Source organism: Rattus norvegicus, chromosome 1 (genome assembly GCF_021556685.1).
Source record: "Rattus norvegicus strain SHRSP/BbbUtx chromosome 1, alternate assembly SHRSP_T2T, whole genome shotgun sequence".
NCBI classification, from domain to species: Eukaryota; Metazoa; Chordata; class Mammalia; order Rodentia; family Muridae; genus Rattus; species Rattus norvegicus.
In genome coordinates this window covers 6,897,467-6,918,729 of record NC_141534.1, presented here as the reverse complement: position 1 = coordinate 6,918,729, position 21,263 = coordinate 6,897,467, and the positions used below count along the sequence as shown (strand labels likewise).

Here is a 21,263-nt window from a genome sequence, read left to right as displayed (position 1 = left end):
GTGTGTGTTTGTGTGTGCACGTGTGTGCACGTGTGTGTGTTTGTGTGTGCACGTGTGAGTGTGTGTGTTTGTGTGTGCACGTGTGAGTGTATGTGTATATGTGTGTGTAGGTGTGTATGTGTGTGTGTATGTATGTGTGTGTGCATATCTGTGTGTGTGTGTGTGAAGAGAGACTGAGACAGAGAGACAAAGAGACAGAGAGGCGAATGGGGTGTCCGCATGCAGCAGAGCACGTGCATGGTGAGAGGGAAACAGTGAGGAGTCAGCTCTCTTCCTCCGCCATGGGTTCCCAGGCTCACATTCAGGTAGTCGGCAGGGTTGTGAGGCAGTAGCTTTTGCTTGCTGAGCCATTTCTCTTGCTCCCTGATCTATTACACTGTTAGGCATATATTATTTCTAGTTAAGTAAACCAATAATAAAATAATATTTCAATGTACTTGAAAAACTTGAAAAAAAAACATTGACGGTACTCAGACACATAAGCAGATTATTTTTCCAGTTTGCTTTGTTGCTGTTTATTTGTTTATTCACTTTACATCACTGTTGCAGCAACCCCCTCTCCCAGTTCCACCCTTGCAAACCTCCCCCATTATTCCTTCCCCTTCTCCTCAGAAGCCCTGTTGGGTACCACCCCACCCTGGGGCATCAGGTTGAAGCAGAACCAAGCACATCCTCTCCCACTGAGGTCCAACTAGGCAGTCAGCTAGGGGAAGGGGATCCAATGGTAGGCAACAGAGTTAGAGACGGCCCCTGATCCAATTGTTAGGGAACCCTTATGAGACCAAGCTACACATCTGTTATAAATGTGTAGGGAGTCTAAGTCCAGCCCCTGCATGCTCTTTGGTTGGGTGGTTCAGTCTCTGTGAGCCCCGCAGGCCCAAGTTAGTTGACTCTGTAGGTCTTCTTGTGGTGTCCTTGACCCCTCTGGCTCTGTCAGTCCTATCTCCCACTGTTCCTCAAGACTCTCCATCTCTGCCTGACGTTTGGCTGTGGGTCTCTGCATTCGTTTCCATCCATGGCTGGATGGAGCCTCTTAGAGTTCTAACTGTGTTTACTTTAACAAACTCTGCTATAACATAGGATTCTCCTCTCCAAATCGGTACGTTAAACCACCCACCAAATTCATCCTATTCTTGTTTTCCAACTGCCCATACCCCTACAGATGAAACCCAGGAAAAGCTGGGCAAAGGCTCTACCACTGAGCTCTTTTCCAAGCCTACGTTGTCATTATTTCGATGATCCACCTGTATCTGGGAATATCAGCTTATGCCACCAGTCCTAGACAAACCATCACTTCCTTTAAACTACCTCTTCCACGGTTAGCCTGCCTTCACCCAGCATTTCCAGCCACCCATGACTCTTCTCTACACCATAATATGACACTTTCCCTCAGGACTCCACTGTAGATTTTAAATGAAGTCATCTCCCATTAATGTTTCATCTTTCTTTGTATTTTCTTAGAAATAGAGGCTTTTGTTGTTTTTCTTTTTGGTCCATACAGGGAATTTCACATTATCTCGCAGCGCAGGGGGGCCTCTGTGAGTCATGTGGGACACTTTCAGAGGCCATGGCCCTAGTACAGCTAATCCGGCCTGCTCAGGGACGCAGGGAGAACTGAGACTTTCAAAAACCAGAGGAACGAGAGAGGGCTGAAGGTGTTGGGGCCACATCTGGTTTGCCTCAGTTTCCCCACCGGGCACAGGAAGGTGAAGTCTGAGGGTCTTGGGAAAGTAAATTTAGTCCCTCAGAAAGCCTTTGCTTACCCAATACCTTTGAGGGGTAAACAAAACGCAAAACCCCTTATTTTCTTTCATTGAAACTGCCTGCAATTTCCACAGGCTCGCAAAACACAAACTGACATGAAAGAGGTGAAGGAACCGGAAGCTCTTTGGGGACAGGCTCTCCCACGGCCTACTAGGAAATGCACAGCCTCGCTATCCCACCAAGGACACCCATGTTCCCTGACTAGTGGGTCAATCCTCAGAAGACAGTGAGGCATGGTGGGTGAGGAGGGAGCATAGATAGCACAGACCTGTCATCCCAGCCCTCGGAAAGCTGAGGCAGGAGGATTGCAGTGAGTTCCAGGCCAGAGAGAAATACAAAGAGATAACTGGTTTCAAAATACAAAACAACGCAATGAAAACCCCAAAACCCATTCAGGGATGCTGACCCAAGGCAGGGAGCTGGCACCCCTGGGTGCTCAGTAGCTGGCTTCCTCCTGGCAGTAGGGCAGGTACTCAGGGGCCTCATCTTGGCCATTACCCCCAGTGGGAGCCCCGTCAGCTGCAGAGCCTTGTGGGCAATACTTGGAGTTTATATCTGCTGCCCCAGTCTAAAGACCTGGCCACTCTGGTTGGCGCCATGCGTGTACCCCATCCACAGGAACATGGAAGAGTTGTCGCACCTGTCTATGCCCAGCTATGACGGCTGGCACACTTAAGAATGCCCATCTGGAGGCTGACGGTGCAGTAGTCCATAGGAGGCAGGATGTGGTTCTTGGGGGCATAGAGAGTCTCCTGCTACCATAGGCTGTCATGCCAGACTGGCTGGCACCTTTGTTGGTGTCCATCTGCAGCCCGACGACACATTGGTCGGCCTTCATGGTGGCATCATCAAAGTTCCTCCCCTGTTTCTTTGAATATTTGACCCCAGCCCCTTGGTCTTGTCCTTTCCTGACACCACAAGTAGAGACATTTGCACCTATGTCATATTCCCGCTCTCCAGTAAGTCATTGGCTTCAAACAGTCCACAGGGCTCATGCCATAGCTGACCATGGCCTTGATGAAGTTGGAGAGGTTTTCTAGCTGATGCCAGTTCTGCATAGAGTGGTTGATTTGGGGGGTGGGGCCTGGCTGCAGCTTGTATATGAATATGCATAGGATAACCCCATCTTTCAGACCCTTCCAAGTCAGGGCAACTGGAGAGGACTGTGAGTCCCTCTATCCAACTTCGGAGTTCGGCTTACTTCTCGGGTGTCATATTTGGGCAGGAGCCAGCTCTTGACCCCAGCCAAGAGCCCATAGGACAGACACTTGTTGAACTGCCTAGAGCTCATGGCACGGGACCCCAGCACAGGACAAGCAGACCGGAGGGACCAGCCATGTTTCATCTTTCTCTGCCAGCCTGCCTGTGACATTTAAAACCATGACATCCTCTGGTGAAGCCTTTCATATTCATCACACCGTTGTCTTGGAAGACCTCAAGATCATGACCTTGTGATTCAGACTCAGAATCCATTCCAAGCCACACTGTCATCCATCCGGGTCCTGGGATGCTTGTGCTCTCACATGAAGCAGTACAATATATGCACCCTCTCTATTCTCCAAGTCCTCTCTAGGTTACGTAGGCTAACTAACATGAACCTAGGGTGACGTAAATAGCTGCAGCTCTTTATCACTGAAGAGCGCATAACCAGAGAGAAGTCTGCACACATTGAATACAGACATAATTTCTCCCATTCAGATATTTCTGACTGGGTGTTGGCTCGTGGGCTCCAGATGTGGACTCTTAACGATACAAAAGGCTGAGTATCTTGTTCACTGTTCCCACACAGTCAGTAATGAGAAAATCATTTAAGCAACCTGTGCTTGTGTTTTCTCATTTGCAGGAAAAGGACAAACAGTCCTAACTACTTCATGGGGTTGCTGTGAGGGAATCAATTAGATAGCCTATTAAAAGGATTTAACATAGAAACTAACACAGTTGGTGTTCCACGACTCCCTACCAGCTCTTAACTATGTTTCTTCTCCAGCATATTCCCACCCTTCTAGAAAGCATGGAAATCTGTACACTGGTAGAACGCCACTGAAACATGCTCACATGATTTTGACGACAGCCTTGTGCAGAGTTTGTTTTGAGACAAGCACATAATAACAGTAACTCCATATGGGCTCATGTGATTTTCCCCAGTAATTCATCTAGTTTACAAATTCTAAAAAATTTCTGCCCAAACCCTGTGTGATGGTCTACATATGCTTGGCCCAGGGAGTGCACTATTAGAAGGTGTGGCCTTGTTGGAGGAAGTGTTTCACTGTGGGGGGGGGTGGACTTAGAGACCCTCCTCCTAGCTGCCTGGGGATGCTCAGTCTGTTCCTGGCTTCTTTTGGGTGAAGATGTAGAACTCAGCTCCTCCTGCACCATGCCTGCCTGGATGTTGCCATGCTCCTGCCTTGATGATAATGGAATGAACCTCTGAACCTGTAAGCCAGTCCCAATTACATGTTGTCCTTTATAAAACTCGTGTTGGTCATGGTGGCTGTTCACAGCAATAAGACCCTAAGACACCATGGATATGGCCCCTGAAAGTAACTAGAGCTCCAAAACCCTTTGTCATGACTGTTTTCGAGGTAAACAGTTTCCTTGTTTTCTGTTCTTGTAAAATAATGTGAATATAAGCGTTCATCTTTACTGATTTCTTACTGGTTTATTTCCAGTTGGGGGTGGGGCATCATATTTGAAAGCTAATTCCCTCGAACACATTACCGACTCCCCTGATTTCCTCTTGCCAGCAAATCTGACAAGCATGCTTCCTGACGAGCAGATGAGCAGGGAAGGACCTGATCTAGGGGTTCTCGCTCTCACTCTATGTCCGCACTGGCAAATTAATCAGAGCCCTGTAGAATCCATTTGCTCACCTTCCATGAATCTATTTAACTAACTCACTGGCCAGTATATGTTTACCCAATTCATGTCCATAAGCCCCTGGGATTTTATATAGTAGCTCACAATGATGACCCAAGAGACAAACGGGAAAGCTGGTCTAATGACGCACCCCTGTAACCCTGTGCGATTTGGAGGTGGACTTATACAATCTGAACGCAAGGTCATTGTCCTTTTTATAGAGAGTTTGAAGCTAGCCTAAGCTACACAGGACTGTGTCTCAACAAAATTAAAAAAAAAAGAAAGTAAGGAGGTGGGGGACAAGCCTTGGAAGAGTGCTCTAGACATTTTAAAACAGGATAAGATAGAATAAAGACTTTCTTCCCTGAAAACAGCAAAGAATGTGTTTGACAAAAAGCAATTAAAATTTTGTATCACGTTTCAGCTGCTTAAAAGCAAAGATAATCTCTACCTGAAACAAATTCAATAAACAACTCTAAATAGCATGATTTCTCAAAGCAGTTTTTTTCCTCTTAGAAAAATTTCAGTACCTGTGGTGGTATCAAAGTTGCCCCTGTCTAAGTGGACACTAAAAGTCATTATGGTGCTGAATGACTCTACCTTTTTATTTGTAACAGGATAAGAATCTCGTAATGCACATATGTTCACTCACAGTAAAACCTCAATATCAACGGATGTCAGCAAGGAGTGATTGATCACAGTTCACAAGGTACTTTTCTTATGCAATTCATCTCGTTGAATTAATTCTCCAGGAAATTCTGACACAGAGCACACTGATATGGAACCACGATAAAGCCTTTCTTGAGCATGTCATAAATATCAAAGGCACGGGCGTAACAATAGCAGGATGATCTGATACAATGAGCAAAGCCTTCCTCTTTGTCAGAGGCATCCACAGGCAGGCTCATGAGATGGCTCAGTGGGTAGAGCACTTGTCCCTTAACCCCGAGAGGCTGAATTGAAAGCTGAAAGCCATAGCATGAATCTGTCATTATGGTGCTACCTCTCAGAGACGGACGGAGGCAGGAGGATGCAAACAGGTTCATAGGCCTGCCGGACGGAGATTTGCAGCAGCAAATGAGAGAACTTAACTTAAACAGGGTAAAAGGCTAAGACCAACACCAAGATTCTTACAGGTAATTTTAATTACTTTGTAGGTGACCTTAATCCCGTCAAAGTAATTTACATATCTCCAAGTAACATAAAACTAATTCTTTACCTCTTCACACAAGGAAGAATTCTAAAAATTCTAAATCTTATGAAACTCTCTCTTAACTGAATGGGAAAAAAAAATTTTTTTTTTCAGAATTTCCGGGAAAGAAATAGGAAGAAAGAGAAGGCTGAGAGAGAACACGGTACTTGTTTAAAATAGAGGAAGCTGGGTGTTGTGCTGCACACCTTTAATCCCAGATCTGGAAGGCAGAGGCAAGTGGATCCCTGTGAGGTAGAGGCCAGACTGGTCTACACAGTGATTTTCACATTGACTTTCAGGCCAGCCAGAGGCAAAGAGTGAGACCCTGACTCAAAACAGAAAGAGGGTAGGGAAAGAGGGAGAGGGGAAAGAGGAGACAGAAAGGGAGGGAGAAGAAAGAGATGAGGAGGAGGGGGGCAGGAGGGACTGGGAGGAGAGGGAGGTAGGGCACACACAAACCTTAAATTAGTGTACTTATGAAACACTGCCACCTAGTGGGAAAAGACGACAGATAAAGGTCTGAAAAGGTTTGCAAGAATTCCATGGCACTTTTCAGTTTAAATAGAAGTTAATCTTCCAAATAGAAGCTAATCTTCGTGATACCTCAAGAAATCCAGCTGTATTTGTATCAGAGGTGGAGTCCATGTTTACTTAGTAGCAAAGCTGATGGCATTCTGTCCCCATCTCCCCCGTTCATCTACAAGGCCACTCCCCAGGAGTCTGTGAATCCTGCTCTTCTTGTCCAACCTCTGACCTCCACACAGGTTTGGACTCAGATTCTGAGACAACCAAGGTTCCAGGCATGCCCAATGTGTCTCCATAACCCAGCCTGAGCGAGAACTTCATTGACTTGAAAATTCCTGGAAGACTTCTATTGTGTTCCTTTAAAAAGTTGTAAGATTTGGTTCTGTTTTTAAATGTTTTCTGTTTTCAAATGACTCCTTTTTAAAAATCGGAGTTCTGGACAATGTAGTATTTTTATCTGCTGTTACAAACTTAGCCCGGTGGTGAGTGATAACACTGAAGAAAAGACAGAGTGCATGAATACTTCTTCAGTTAGATCCTGAAAAGAAACCTTCTCCAGTTTGTCTATTCATCTGGTCTTTAATGAAATTTCCAAGAATTGTTTCAGGCTTCAAGACATGCTGGGATGGTACTATGTGTTCCCACATGGTGGGAAGATAATTTTTTAAGTTATTTATTTAGATGTGATATGCAGACAGAAAGGTCTTTATAGTGCTGGGAGTATAGAGCCTGAGTCTGAGATCCCATTCCACACACTCCACTATATCACTACAGACCCGTCAGAACCGCTCGTGTCTGGCTTATTGTACACATGTGCAAAGTTGTAGCTAGCTAGGTGAGAGCATCAGGGCTTGTATGTTCAGTGATGTCTAGAATCCACATACTACTTAACTAATTCATAGACTTCCGAGTCATAAAGAGTTAAATGGTTGTCGACAGACAGGAAGTGCACAACTCATACACACAGAAAAATGTGAGCGCCATACAATGCCAAGTAGCCTTGTAGCTCATAACATTTGCTCCTGCTGGAAAGGGACAAGGTGTCTCTTCTTTCTGTTAACGTTGAAGGTTAAGTTTCAACACCGGAGGCTCTGATGAAAGTTTTTCCACAGAATGCTATCAGTACTGGTCAGGCACGAGATAGAAAGTGGACATCCACTTCGAGAGTGCCGCTAATGGGCCATGGCAGAAGCACATAAAGATTTTTATTTACAAGATTTGTGGTGGGGAAGCATGCTTGTTGGCTGGGTTTGTGAGGTATGGTCTCCTACAGCTTAGGAGCTTGCCTTTGCATAGTGAACCTCCTTTCTTAATATCCTATATACTGGGATTACAGGCATGCCGCGCCAAACATGGTTGTCTTTTCTTTTTCTTTTCTTCTTTTTTTTTTAGGGGAAGTTATGGTGATATTTTCTCAATGACTAAAATTAAATTCAGGGAGTGATGGGAACTTTTAGGACAAGAGATTGAGGTCTGCAGGGTGACTGCAGGTTTAGGACACTGATTTGCCCATAGTCCTCCAGCCCTGGACTAGGAGGAGATCATTTAGGAAGAACTCTGGGATAGGAACACACCAAATTGCAGACAAAAGAAGGTGGCCCAAAGTGAAGGAGACACGAAATGAGAGCAGACAGTCTAAACTTTTTGCTACCTTATGAGAGCTTATGCTTTTTCTGTAGAAGCAGCTTCTACTCAAAGGTCTAAGAAAGCATGGAATTTACTGAAATAAGCAGACTTTACACTTGTATAGCATTTTGCCTTCTAATCACAGACTATCTAGTTTCCTTTCTTTAAGAGGTTTGGTTTAGATTATGTCTTTTTACATCTTTATTTCCAATTTCATTGACTCATGCATGGAATCTAGGTATCTTTCTCTAACTATAGAACCTCTTCATTCACAATCAAAAGGCAGGTAAATCAAGTGAAAAATCTTACGTCCAAATTCACAAGCAGTAACACTGAAAGCTATTTTACACACAGATACACACATGCCGAGTCCAGCTCAGCCATGTAAGCAACAGAATGACATGGTTCCCGCCCATAGAACAAAGCCAGCAGGGCATGGGCCTCTATGAGTGTTGATGGTTGTTGTGGCTGTAAAGTTTGTCTGTATAATACTATACAAATTTTCATGCTCCTCTTTCGAGGAATGTCTTCTCTGCCCAGGATAATGACTCCATGATAACATGACATGAGTCCAGATAACAGAGACAGCATGAGTCCAGGAGATAAGGGTGTATCTAATGTCTCAGCAAAATGGTAAATGCTATGACCTTCAGGAAAGCCCTGAAGGCTGTGGGAAAGAACACGGAAAATATGAGTTCAAAACTCTCAACTATGCAAAACAGAAGGATGCAATATGAATTATAAGAGGGGCTTCGCCGACGCAGAAAATCAGAGGCAACTGCACCATGAGCCAGCTTGTCAGAAAGAAACTATGGGGAAAGAGATAAAGAGACTGAAGAAATGGTGATCACAGGGCAAGGTCCCACCCAGCTAAGGCAGGCAGACCTCAATTCTTTTGCAGTGTTTTTAAAAAATGTACTTGCTGTCCTTTTCCTAAGAATCAAGGGGCTAAGGTCATGGAATGCTGATTTGTGGGGTGGTCAAGGGGGAACCTGGAATGTCTGAATTGATATGTAAATAAAAAGATGAGTTTTTGGTCTACATGAGATGAGCTAGCAGAGAGCGGTTCTTCTGTTTTAAATTTTTATTTTTTAAAAGAGAGCTCAGATGTCTGGAAAGCTCTGGAGGTGAACAATGCTCTTACAGAATATATTTTAGTTGGAAAATCCATGTGGAGAAGGAACACAGCTCTTTTAGAATGTGTCTTTTTTTTTTTTTTAGAATTTTTCTAACAGTATTTTTGACCTTGACTGGAAATCCCAAGAATTACTTAGAGGAGCTGACAAAGCTCTTTTAGAATGCTTTCTAGCAGCTATCCGGAGAAACGTGTCTGAAGAACAAACACAGCTCTTCTAGAATGTTTTCTGGCTTTCTGATTTTGATTGAGAAACCCAAGAATAACTTTTAGACTTTTCATAACAGGATTTCTGACTTGGTCAGAAAATCCATGAGCTGTCCAGGGAGCTTTTAGAATTTTTTACTAGCAGAGAGAGGTGTCTCAACAACAGAGAGCTATCTTAAGCTGGAAGCTAGCTGTCTCAACCAGAGAAAGCTGTCTTGAGTAAAAGCTACTGAGAGGCCAAACCTACTCCACCTTGGGATGAAGGACCCTAGTTCTTACTGAAGTGTAAGAGCTATTAAGAAGCTTGGCTTGGTAGAAAGTAGGTAGGTTATGGGGTTCCTGTGAAGGACCCTAGGAGCTTTTGCCAGCCTTACATCCACCACTTCAGGTCAAGATTAGGCCAAGTACCAGCTTCCCACCTTGAGTCAATGGTAGGTAGGCCAAGTTCCATTCTCCACCCACAGTTCTTGGGAGGAGTGGGGACATTGTTGATCCTCTCGTCCCAGATAAAGTTCGAATGCATGTCATATGCTTGCTAGCCAGTAGATTCAAAGGTCAATATGCTTAGCCAATAAGTTTAAACTGTAACCTTGCTGATGTAACCTGTATCCCTAAAAACTAAAACCCCTATAAAAACTGCTTGTTATAGCCATTCAGGTCACCTTCTAATCACTCATCATGAGGGGCTGATTAAAGGTCGACCCTGATATGCTGGAAAATAAACCTCTTGCGTTTTCATCAAACTCCATTCTCGTGTCTCACTTGGGGGGGTCTCCTGGTAATTAAGACTCACTTCAAGCCTTATAGGGACAGCCTCCATCTTAAGGAAAATAAAAGCCTATGAACTTGACCTGCAACAGAACCCAAGCTGTACCCAAGTACCAGGAAGGACCCCACGGCTTGTCCTTGGCTAGAGTGACTCCCTAGCTACTTCCTAGCAACAGTCCATCAAAGATTAGTCTGATTGGTTCAGATGTACTTTCAGACCATTCATAATTATATATGGTCTTGCTTTGGAGCACCCACTTGTTGGCCTACAATAGTTATTCAGTTAGATACTTGCCAGGCTAAACTCCCCTCCCTTGCTCACCATTTCCTATAAAACCATGTCCTCCTAAGAGCTCAGGGGTGCACCCTCCCTTTCTGCTGTCAGAGATGGCAGTGCGGCCCAAACTCAAGCTTGTAAATAAAGACCCTAACCCATGTGATTATATCGGAATCAGCGCCCTAGTGGTCTTTTGGGGTTTATGAATGCTTCCTGGACATCACAATCTTGAGCAGACCACAGAGCCAAGAGCTATTTATAGGAAGCTGTCAAGGGAGTCATCTCAAGCAGACTACAGGCTGTCAGCTTGGACCTACAATTTGACTTCAAGTTATTCTTTATGCCTCTCCCAGACATCCCTTCTCTCAGGACTTCTGACAAAGCCAATTGAATCCTAAAAATTTTACTCTGATTTACACACACACACACACACACACACACACACACACACACACACACACACAGCTTTTAGGTATTTTCAGAACGAGCATCCATCTTATCCAATCTGCCTTGACTACAAAGCAGACATGAGAAGACCCCAAAAGTCACAATTATAAACCCACAACTACATATTCAGTGGATCTTGTATACAAAGTTTAAATTCTTGTTCATAAAGAGCATTCATATGCATTAACTCATTTGCCTACCATAATTATTTTGAATTTTAGTTAAACTAATGCCTTCTACACTTCTTCAGAATTACCTCTAGCTCAGTACTGAGTGAGCAAAATTTATGATACTTCTAAACTTGAGATGGTATAACTAACAGTATAACAACTGAATCTAGTTTTTCAAGTGTGAGAGAGTCTGGACTATCAGATCGTTAAGAATTACCAGGTTTGAAGGTCACTAAGAATGGACCCACCCTCGTAAGAAACAGCCTGGGAAAACAAGAGTTGAAATCGTAAGGTTTTGATTCCCGGTCAAAAACAAAACAAAACAAAACACACACACACACACACACACACACACACACACACACACACACACACACACACACAAAACCAAGACAAAACAACAACAACAAAACAAAAACCAAGATCTGAATCATGTCTTTGGCTCTTGATGAACACAAGACATTATAAATTACCCCCAAAAAAGATAATAAGATTATCGTCTAGCATGAAATCTTCAAATAAAGAACAAAGACAAACCACAGTCCCTTCCCTTAAGAGGTAATTCAAATAAACCTGCCATTCACCAAACACTAAAATACCACCACAGATAGCCAACTGTCCAGATATTTTAGAAAATACTATGAAGCCTACCTATACATGTAGGTTAGCACAGTGGTCTCTCAACCCTTGGGAACATTTTCCTCTACAATTGTCCCTTCAATCACTGCCAATTCTGATCTCCTGAAAGTATTTTTCTCCACAGTAGACTCTCTGGCCCTGTCAGCACTCACCCTGGCAGCGCTTTCCTCTGTAATTATCTCGTTAAGCACTGTCTACCCTCACCCTTAAAATGACCCTACTTTACTCCACAGTAAGCAGTACACTCAGCTCTCTACCCAATAGAGCTTCCTCCCTGAAGCCATATGCACTCTAATTATGAGAAAGACACCAGGAACATTTCCAGAGCACCTGATAAGAACTCTTTATAACTATGAAGGTCATGTCAGAGATGAGGAAGGCTGCCTGAAGCAGTTAGTGTGCTGTGGTAATATAATTGAGATTCTTCTCTCCCATACTGGCCTCAAACTCACTTCTGTTTCCTGAGTGCTGGGATCAAAGGTGTGCTCCATGAGCTCCAAGAATGAGTTTCTGAGTAAGAAAAAGTAAATGGGGTTAAAAAACAAAACTTGGATAAGTATACACTCTCATTAATAATATATACATAAATATCAGTTCCTTCCTTTTTATTTTTATTGCTTATTTTATTTATTTACATTTCAGAGATAATCTCCCTTCCTGGTTTCTCCTCTGCAAACTCCCTATCCCACCCCCCCTCCCATCTGCTTCTATGAGAATGCTCCCCCACCTACCCACTCCCGCCAAGTGTCCTAGCATTCCCCTACACTGGGAAAATGAGCCTCCACAGGACCAAGGGCCTCCCTTCCAGGTGATGCCCGACAAGGCCATCTGCTGCTACATATACAGCTGGAGCCATGGGTCTGTCCATGTGTACTCTTTGGTTGGTGGTTTAGTCCCTAGGAGCTCTGGTGGGGGGCAGGGGGAGTTTCTGGTTAGTTGATATTGTTGTTCTTCCTGTGGGGTTGCAATCCCCTTCAGCTCCCTCATTCCTTTCCCTAACTCCTCCATTGGGGTACCAGTGCTCAGTCGAATGGTTGGCTGGGTCCATCCACATCTGTATTGGTCAGGCTCTGGCAGAGCCTCTCAGAGGACAGCTATACCAGGCTCCTCTGTCAGCAAGTACTTGTTGGCATCAGCAATAGTGTCTAGGTTTGGTTTCTGTAGATGGGATGGATCCCTAGGTGGGGCAATCTCTAGATGGCCTTTCTTTCAGTCTCTGCTACACTCTTAAGACAGGAACAATTATTACGGGGAATAATAATTTTGAGATAGGTGAGTGGCCCCATCCCTCAATAGGGGGCTATGCCTAACCAGGTTCTATTTCCCCTTTGTTGGGTATTTCGGCTAATGTCATCTCTGTTGGGTTTTGGCCTCTTCCCTGGCATGTGGGACTAATGTGTTTGACGCTCCTGGGCTCCTTCAGTGTTTGCCCCCTGCAGAACCTTGATGCATGTGGAAGCTTTTGTTCTTAACAAAGGAACATCTTGGCCTTTTCTGTTTGGCCGATGGCCAGTTACACCTGGGGGTGTAACACCAGTGAGTCAGTTCCTGTTTTTTTTGTTCATGTTTTTATCCTGAGGGAATAAACTTGTTTTTCCACTGTGCTTCCAGGGGTTTTTCTACCCAGTGGACTTGGTGTACATATACTGTGAACCTCAGTAAAGCTTTAGTATTCTCATAGCATGAATGACCCAAGTCTTTGTCTTTTCTTAAGTCCCCCAGGCCTACTCCTGGTTCTCAGTGGCTACCCATAGTTAGGAACCCTCCTCCATTGCTGTTGGGATTGCAAGCTGGTACAACTGAAATAATAAAAAATACAGCCAAAAAGTCAGAAGTTTAAAAATGCAACCTTACCCCTAAGAAGCCCTAAATACCTCAAATTCCAGACCCTGCTCTCTACCTGTAAGTAGGTAAAAGGTCACATTTCTTGAGCCTGCTCTCCCAGGAACTAGATAAAAGAACTTAAGATAAGGCCCTTAAATATTCGATTCCCGACCTAGTAAAGATAACAGAAAGCTTCTCCTAGGAACTAGCGGACCATAAAGTTAAGCGATCTTGAGAGACAGGAAACTTCTCCTTGTGATTTTTCACATGACACCATCCCTGCCCCCTTGGGTTGTGGCTTCTTCCTTTAAATACCCCTTCTCCCAGCTACTGGTCGTTGAACTCCTGAGCCCCTGCGTGGGATACGAGTCTCGACCCCAGTGCACTGGTTCCTATCAATAAACCTCATGTAAATTACAGCAAGGACAGTCTTACATGAGTTCTTGGGGGGTCAAGTCATCCCAAGACTTGAGTGAAGGTCTCCCTGCTCCGGGGGTCTTTCACAATCACTCTGGAAATCACTCTGGAAATATTCCTCTGAAAATTGGACACAGTACTACCTGAGGACCCAGCTATACCCCTCCTAGACATATACCCAAAAGATGCTCCAACATACAACAAAGACACATGCTCCACTATGTTCATAACAGCCTTATTTATAATGGCCAGAAGCTGGAAACAACCCAGATGCCCTTCAACAGAGGAATGGATACAGAAAATGTGGTATATTTACACAATGGAGTACTACTCAGCTATTAAAAACAATGACTTCATGAAATTCATAGGCAAATGAATAGAACTAGAAAATATCACCCTGAGCGAGGTAGCCTAGTCACAAAAGAACACACAAGGTATGCACTCATTGATAAGTGGATATTAGCCCAAAAGCTCTGAATACCCAAGATACAATTCACAGACCATATGAAGCTCAAGAAGGAAGACCAAAGTGTGGATGCTTCAGTCCTACTTTGAAGGAGGAACAAAATAATCACAGGAGGTAAAGGTAGGGAGGGATCTGGGTGGGAGTTGGGGAAGAGGGGCAGGATAAGGTGTGGGAAGAGAGGGGGAAAAGTTCAGAGGGTCAGGAAATTGAATGGAGGTGTATAGTAATGAGGGATGGGAACTGGGGGGTAGCCACTAGAACGTTCCTTCCTTTTATACAAGGGTGGCAGATCAATATGAGATGTTAACAGAGACTCACGATATATAACATATAGCGTTCTATATATTATAGTGTTCTATAACATATATTCAGGAGGTTCTCAGAACATCTAAAGTTATACTAAATAGTATATTTTTAAAATACAAGCAACATAACCCAAAATGTTTTTTAAATCCACAAGTGAAGTTCAGTTATATTACACACAAAAAGGGTAGGAATTATTTCTCACAATGTCAAAACACATAATATAAACAACACTTAGATGTGACACACTTATGGGAACCAGAAGGTAAGGTTTGTAGGCATACATTCAGTATGGTCAAGAATTTAAAGAATATGAACAAATTTAGAGAGAAAGAAAATACTCAAGGTAACTGAATAAAACATCTGGAGATGAAAATACAGGATCTCGGGGGCAATGCCACTGTCATGATTGATAGCGGAGAGCTTTCTCCTCAGTTTGTATAATAAAGAAATAAATATGTGCCTCAGTGTTGGCCTGGGGACCAAGGATGATTTAATGAGAAGCAAGGGAGAAGTCACTGAGGTGAAGCCACCTGGGAGACACCTAATAATAGCATCCATCTCTTCCGCTTTGTGTTCTGTTCACCCATCCCCTGGTCACTGAGCAAACGAAGAACAAGACACAACGTCCCTGCCCTGGTAAAGCTCACAGTGTGGTAGGAAGGCCCATGTTACACAAAAATTGTACTTGTGTTTGGACATTTGGTCCCCAGTCCGTGGTCTGTGGTTATGTAACATCTGAAATACACAGCCATACTGGAGGAAGTATGTTGCAGGACCCACTTCAAGGGTTTATAGCCTTACGTCACTTCCGGTTCTTTCTCTTTACATCCTGTGTGTGATCCACCAGCTTCCTGCTACTTCTGTTGTTCCATGCCTTCCCCACAAGGAGGAACTCTATCCCTCTGGATTCACAAGGCCTAACAAACATTTTCTTCCTTAAGTTGCTCTTGCTTGGATTATTACTACGGCAACAGAAGACAGATAGAGATAGCCAAACGTGGCATCTGTGGCCAATTCTAAACATAAAAGAAGTGGATGGGAGGAGAGACAGTATACTAATCCTTCAGCTCTCTAGATAAAAGAAACTCCTAAGACTAGTAATAAAAAGACTATTTCTGTCTTCTTTTAAATTCCACAGGAGGCAGCTCTGATGGTCAGAGCAGGGCTCTGACAGCCATCTTATGGGAAAAATCAAGGAATGGCAGTTAGACTTCTCATTTGACATTTAATTTTTCTTTTCTCTAAACATAGGCTCATGAACTCCTAGCTTGGTGGAATCAGATTCAGAAAATGAGGCAGAGTCTGGAGAAAGTAAACCCAAGGGAGATTTTGAGAACTGAAGAGGAAAAGCCTTATGCAAGCTTCTTTTAGCTGGCTATGTAAATTAATAGATACTTAGACTAATTCACATTGTAAGTTCCCAGTACTTACAGTTGCAGAGTTCAATGCAACCACCTGTGGGAGTTAATTTTGACTGTCAACTTGACAGACTCTAGAATTACCTAGGAGGCACACCTCTGCACAGACAAAATAGCTGCATAGGAATTTCTAGAGTAGGTTAGCTAATGTGGGAAAAGCAAATGTAAAATGTGGGCAGCATCATTCTCCTACATTTCATAAAAGGGAGAAAATTAAGCCCCATCATTCTTCCCTGTGCTTCCTGACTGTGATACAATGTAACCAACTGCTTCCTGCTCCTGCCTTATGCCTTAATGAACAAGCCTTCCTCCCCTCCCCATCAGCTGCTTTTTGTTACATATTTTGTCACAGTAACAAGGAAAGTAACTGAAACACAACCAGTGTGACTGTAAACTGTAATAAGCTGTAATATGAGGTATGAGGTAAAAGAACAGATAAGTAGAATGAGAAGACAGTAGCTGGGCTGGAAAGATGTGAACCATCTTAACCTTTGGTAAGGTTAAGAGCACTTACCACTCTTACAGAGGGCCCCGGTTCAATTCCCAGGACCCACATCAGGGAGCTCAAATCTCCCTGTAGCGCCAGTTGCAGGAGAACTGATTCCCTCTTCTGGCTTCCATGAGCATTTAGACTGTGAACAGTATATATAATCTCATGCAGGCACAAGCATACACAAAAAAGATAAATCTTTTCCCAAAGATGTTAAGGAAGACTTCTAGGTCAACAGAAAAATGGGAGACCTAACAACTAAGCACATGCCAGCCTGGAAAATCTCTGAAGGAAAGCTTTCACGCCTGCATCCCTCTACCACAGCAAAAGGCCACCACAAAATGAGTGCTCTGCAAATGCAACAGGGCAAGGCTTGCTGGGAAAGATCCTGGTGTGAGTGAGGTGTGGAGATCGGCCCCAGCACACTGAGGTGTCTGAGGCCCAGCCCAATAGTCATATAATAAAGGTAAGTAGGAACTCTGCTCAGTAACAAGCATCCTACAGTTAAGTCACAAAACAGGCGCTAAGATGGTGGAACAGCTATCAATACCCTAAAATAGACACCTGAGCTTAGCCCAGACAGGCTTCCCTTAGGAGGCCTAACAACATTGCTCAGAAACCTCGTGACTTAGAGGCTCTGTTAACTGGGTAATAGCTTCCTCATTCCCCAACCCCTCACCAGCAAGAAAACGTCTGTCAATCACGAAACTTATCAGATGACTACACACACACACACACACACACACACACACACACACACACACACACCCCTGACCAAGTAAGACCTCTGTTTTATCTTAAAAAGAAAAATTTTCTGGTGGGGGGAAGGACCTGACCTTATGCCTTTAGAAACCCTACAACCCCAGTTGGGTTGTTGTCCCTTTACTCTAGAGAGACAGCCCTGTGGAAAGCTTTCAGGGCCGCTTGGCAGGAAGTTGAAATTGGACCAGGACAGGAAGTAAGCTCAGAGAGGAATCTGATTTTAGGCTAGAACAAAGAAGTAGGCTTCAGGCAAGAATATGACTTTGGGCTAGGACAGGGAAGTAGGCTCAGAAGTCTTGGTCATCCTGATAAGTCCTCAGAAACAGTGATCACAGGACTTTGTTTATTGCCTTGCTTGTTCCTTGACTATGTGTATTTATTGTCTTGCTTGTTCCTTAACCTAGAACTGACCTTATTACTTGCATGTCATTAAAATGGTATAAAAGCAGACTAGGAAAAAGAATAACCCCCCCCTCAGCCTCAGAACTGGCTGGGGTCCTGCTACAGTGTTGTCTAATTGTATTTTTTTTCTTTTTAATCCTCCCTCCTGCACTGGAGAACCTGTAGACTGACTGAACTGGCTTGGTCACAACCCAGCAATCTTTTCCCCCTGAGATGTATATTACTTAATGGTTTTTGCTGCACATGCTTACAGTTGATGACTAAACTCATTCTTCCCTGTGGAATTTACCATCTTTAACTCCACATTTCCTGTTGTCATTCCATTGTTTCTCCCTTAGATCTTCCATTTGCCTCTCCTCCCCTTCTGTTAAGTGTCTTTTTTCTTGGAGCTGCCTGTTCAACTTTCCCCTTCCTGTAAAGTCATACTGGCATGCCAGGTCATCTCCCTGTGACCTCTTGAGCACCCATCACCTGGTCAGGACACTCACCCCTCATGATCTGAACATTCTCTTGATAAAACCATGATCTTCTTGGGATTCACTCTAGTTCAAGAGTCTGTCTAATGGCACTTAACTTCTGCCCACCCATCCCATCTCCCTTCTACCTCTCTACCTGCCCCCTCTCTTCTCTTGTTTCTTTCTCCCTCCCAGGGCCTACCTGGTCATGTTCTGCTCCTGACCCTTAGATGTGTAGAGAAAACCTCTCCTGGTTCTTCTCTATCTTGCCTTTGCTCTAATCCTGGAATTTCTTTACTGCTACACTTTCTACAAGAAAGTGTAGTATCTAATTCTTCTAATACAAAACTCATCAAAAGCTTCAACTCTTTTTGCCTGTCTCCTTAAATCTCTTTCCTCACATGGATTTGGAGATATCACCCGTTCAACTTGCAAATTCTCAGAGATCTTAAAAATTCTGCCACCACATGGGGAAGTGGTCCAAAAATACCTTATATCCCCTCTCTCTGTTTCTCATCCCTTCCTCCTCCTTCCCTCCTACCATATCCATCAGATTCTCCTAGCAAAGGCTAAGTCTCCTTCTCTACCCAATCAGAACATAGACCCCTCAGCCCGTCTCCTTTAGACTTTGATACAGAGGACAAGGTCCCATTGGGGCCTCCCCAGCACAGTTCACTGGCACCTCCCTTGTGTGTCTATAAGACAGAATGTATTTGTTAAGCTTTCCAGGTTGTCTAATTCCATCTACAGATACATGAAAACTAGTTTTGGGTACGTGGACCACTGGAGCCAGTCATAGAGAGTTTCAAATGTCTTTTTGGTATATTAAAAAAAAGTCACATGCTGTTTTCCTCTACTAAAAAGCTAGCTCTGGAGATAGGATTTGGTCTGCACACTTTAGACCCAAGCATATTTACCTAAAAATTATTTATAAAACCTTTGTCCTGGGTTGGGCTTGCATCCTGATTCTGTAACAGGGAGAAGGAAATCAACAGAACATCCCAGGAAAGAGATATGTCATATCTGAGAACAGTTAAGAAAGAAACTATTTCCAATATGGGCTACTATTATTTATCTCATGGTATTTACATTCTTTTAATCAACAAAAATGCAAGTATGATTACAGATGCTCAGTGTTCTAAATGTTCTTCCTTTTCTTGTTTTTATTTACTAAAATGTTCCTCCATCCATAGCCACAGATACCTTTAAAACTTTTGCTTTAAAACTTTAACATCAACTTACCCCATCCTGGGATCTGAAAGAACACTGAGGTAAAATAACCCCCATCAAAAATTACCTTAAAATTTGTAACAAAAGAGAATATATAGTTTAAAAAAAATCTATGCACAAGTAATCTTATTTTGCTAAAGTGTGCCATATATGTAACGTGGATCTAATTCTTGCTTAGGAAAAAATTAGTTTGGGGGAAAAAATTTAAAAGGCTAAATGATGGTCCTCAAATCCCTCAGAGAGATCTGTCGAGAATGACATTTAGTCCTTAATAGGCAGGAGGAACAGGAAAACACCATAAAGGCCCCCCCTGAGATAAATACCAGCTTCTAGCAGCTGCCCTGAGGCCACCTCTGAAGAAAATGGGTCACTCATGGACCCCACTTGCAGCTTGCTTCAAGTGTAGCAACACTGGTCACTGGGGAAAGAACTGACATCATCCCTTGCTTGCCACCATGACATTATCTAAACTGTGGATAGGTGAGACATTGAATAGTTAGCTTCCCCTCTTTATCTCTTCAAAGTAGGTCAGTCCCCCCAAGTTCCTCCTCTACAGGAAAACCTTCTGGGCCTAGAGACTGAAGACCAACACTGCCCTAGGACCTCAACCTCTAACAACACCACCAAGGTTACCACAGAGGCACATAGGGTAACTGTAAAGATAGAGAGTAAGTCTCTGTCGTTTTTTAATACTCTGACAAACATCTTTCTCAGACCTCTGATGGGTGTAGATGGCTCCTATAGCTATAGGACCTCTCCACTGTACCCTCTGAAGCTAGCTGATAGTTACGTCTTTTTTTTCATACCTAGCTCTCAAACCCATTACTGGGCAAGAATATCGGCTAAACTAAGCCTTTCCCTTACCTTCATCCATTCTTTCAGAATTTTCCTTCTCCTCCTAGTCTCTGAGGACAATACCCTCCAGTTCAACTTTCTTTTAAATACAAATTCAGCATATTTTCCTATCTTATATTATGCAATTAAATTATGCCAGTCTTGTGGAGGTGAGAACCACAGAGATGTTTTGATAGATGAAATCTTTTTAGTGTTCCATCCAGACAAACTAAAGTTGAATTTCTTTTTAAAGAGACGTCATCATTGCTGCTGTTCAGATTAATTGTTTAACCTTGGGCGGTAACCTTCTAGTTGGCTCGACCAAATACGAAATATTAGCATTGTGTGGTAGGACACATTTATTGCTCTGTAGACATGATTGTAGTCCCTACATACCTGAGAGCCCAGCCTAAGAGTAGATTGGGTTTGACTTTTGTTTAAACTAAAAAGTGCACTTTTTTCTCAGTGTTTAAAACGAATGGGTAGAATGTAATTCTAGTAAGGTCTAAAGTAGATATAGTGGAGCAAAGATATTATAAATAAAAGAGTACTTTAAACATAAAATGTTCTACTTTGTGAATATGAGAGTACAGAACAAAGATTTTCTCCACCCATTTATCTCCTTCCTTTCAAATAAATCATAGTTTACAATTGGTAGATTTGTCTAAATTCCTTTGCCTTTTATGTTGCATTGGGACAGATTTGGCTGTAGTTTTATTCATCTGAGATACACTTTAAGAGTTTGTTTTCAGGTAATCCAAATGAAAAAAAAGATTTATATTCTTGACTATATATTAGCCTCAGCCTAAGATTTCTTTGAAGTAAACACTTGCCAGGAACAGAACTGACGATTCTCTACTTGCTGATTCCCTAACATATGCTGTGTTGTGGTCTTGACGGATTCCCCTTTTCCCTTTCTAGGTCTTCTTTTAAAAACCAGTTTCAGTACTAAGGTATACAACTGGATGTTTTTTTCCTGATGATACAATGTCAGGAAGTTTTAATACCTAAGAACTTCTGACTGATCTCAGAAAGATGATAGACTGAATACTC

At 43.1% G+C, this 21,263-nt stretch overlaps 1 protein-coding gene and 1 pseudogene across 1 annotated transcript in view; both read right to left on the bottom strand.

Annotated features, from left to right (window-relative positions):
- The window catches only part of Epm2a (EPM2A glucan phosphatase, laforin), a 115,680-nt gene that overhangs the window by 77,169 nt on the left and 17,248 nt on the right, over positions 1-21,263 (bottom strand).
- On the bottom strand, positions 2,201-3,055 carry LOC148006828 (calponin-2 pseudogene; annotated as a pseudogene).